This window comes from Convolutriloba macropyga, chromosome 10, assembly GCF_964194025.1.
Source record: "Convolutriloba macropyga chromosome 10, txConMacr16.3, whole genome shotgun sequence".
NCBI lineage: Eukaryota > Metazoa > Xenacoelomorpha > Acoela > Convolutidae > Convolutriloba > Convolutriloba macropyga.
The window spans coordinates 12565432-12567963 of record NC_134477.1 but is presented as its reverse complement, the minus strand read 5'-3'; positions in this window follow the sequence as shown (position 1 = coordinate 12567963).

The following is a 2532-nucleotide window of genomic DNA, read 5'->3' as shown; positions in this document are numbered from 1 at the left end:
CTTGAAATTATTTTAAGGTTGATTAATGTTCAAAAAAAATTTTCAAAAAAATATTTTAAAAAAATTAACAGACATTAAATTCAATAGCCTTCAACGGAAGTCAATAAATACGCTCAGTTAATCAACGAGTTGAGTAAAAAGATTTTTATCATGCATATGTAGTCAATAAGACATCACAATAAGTCTTATGACTTTGAAGAAAACAACAAATACAGGCAAAAGCCAAAAGTTCGGTAGAAAAGTGCGAGAAGAAGGTGTCAAAAGCCATTTAAAACCATAAGTTTTTCTCTGAAAACGCTAGCTGGATCCATTCAAATTCTTCTCAAAGCCATTTGAGTACAATTAATTTGATTTCTGAATGTTTATATACATATATATATATATATATATATATATATATATATATATATAATATATATATATACATATATATATATATATATATATATATATATCTCAAGGACTTAACGAGTTTTGAGTACAATTAATTTGATTTCTGAATGTTTTATATACATATATATAATATATATATATATATATATATATGTATATATATATATATATATATATATATTTATATATATATATATATATATATATGTATATAAACATTCAGAAATCAAATTAATTGTACTCAAAACTCGTTACGTCCTTGAGATATATATATATATATATATATTATTTATATATATATATATATATATATATTATATATATATATATATATATATATATCTCAAGGACTTAACGAGTTTTGAGTACAATTAATTTGATTTCTGAATGTTTTTATGATCTTGTAAAAAAAAAACAAAATATTTTGTTATGCAAAAACGATGGATCATACTAATTACCTTTCGGAATGCGAAATTAGCTCTATCAATAGGTTATCGAAAACAGCAATCTCTATTCTCAGCAATAGACTCGAAATAGTAAATTTAAAAACCTGTTAAACCAACTAACCAGCTCTGAAGTTAAGTGATTGCTTTTATTTCTATTTGAAGTTCTAATCACTTGCGACAGAGAAAATTACTAACATGTTACAACAGAGTAGAATTCACAAAAAATAATCTCACATGGAATTATTCGAGTCATTTTTGTATAAATCTGACGAATCGCGACAGAAACGAACTGGCTAACAACAAATAGCAAGTCTATGTGATTTCGAGTGCTAACCCAATTTCAACAGAGCAAAATAACAAAAATAATATTCTTATTCAATCTGAGTGATTCATTTTCTTCAAGTTTTAAACAGTTCTAACAGACCAAAAGCAGAAAATAGTTTTTGTTTTCATTCTAAGTGACTCATTTTCTTCAAGTTGTGACCAGTGAGAAAGAGAAAATCGGAACTCACAATTTTTGCCCATTCTATGTGATTTATTTCGCTTTTCGAGTTCTCATCAGTTGCAATTGCATTGTTTGAGTTCCAACCAACAAAGAAAAAGTTTAAAATAAAATTCTTGTGCACTCTAAGCTATCGACTTTCAATCGTGTTCTAATCGATGGCAACACAGAGCACAATGAACAGAAGAAATTCTTGTCCGCGAAAAAAAACGGATTAAAAAATTCTACTCAAATTTACATTGAACTGTGTCCGATAATTTTGGCTGAGACGAAAAGACATTTTCACTCGTCAAGACCAAAGGATTTTTTCAAGTCAAAACCAATTTCTATAAGGAAAAGCGGACACTAATTTTCCTGCCCAGACACCAACACATGCATAGCTTATATTTGAGTTCTAGTCAATTGCGACGGAAAAATGTAGTAAATTTTGACCCTTCTAGTCTATGTTTATTACAAATTCAATTCTAATAAAATGTGACATATAAAAACACTTACAGGTACTTTCTATGAGTGAGTGATTTTAATTCCGGCTTAAAAGATCTTAACAATGATGTGAGTCCTCCCTTTTGTCTTTTAAAGGCATTTTTTTAATTGGCGGATTTTCGTTTGACCTTTCAACATTTCACAGAAGACCGCAGTCATTACGTCTCTGATCATTGTGTTCTTAGATCTCTCGGGCAAAAAAGCCGGAGCTGGCGCAAGTTCATTACTTGGAGTAAATGTTGTGAACATCACCACCACCACCACCAACACCACCACCACCACCAACACCGTCAGACCACTTCTACCACCATCATCGCAACCTGCACACCCATGAGTCTAGCCAGCTTCCTCTGGCTTAAATTACCTAATCAAAGCCAACCAATTGCCGCTGGTTTGAAAGCGGTTCACCCAATAATAGTTGGTATACTCTTCAGGATCTAATCAGAAGCGACGAAAGAAAAGAGACAAGTATTTACTCGCCGTTTAAGTGCAGTCGGCGTGGCATCATCAAATGAGTAACATCATATGCAGATAACTGAAAAGCAACCAAAGTTGCCAGATCTTGCGGCATTTATCCGGACTTTCAATTTGAATGAATGCTAGAAATCGCAGAAAACATGATGATCAAGTAAAGGAAAAGTTTTTTATAGCGGTCATTCTCAACGAAGAGATAATGCAAGGTTTTAAGAACAAAAAAATTTTCATTAA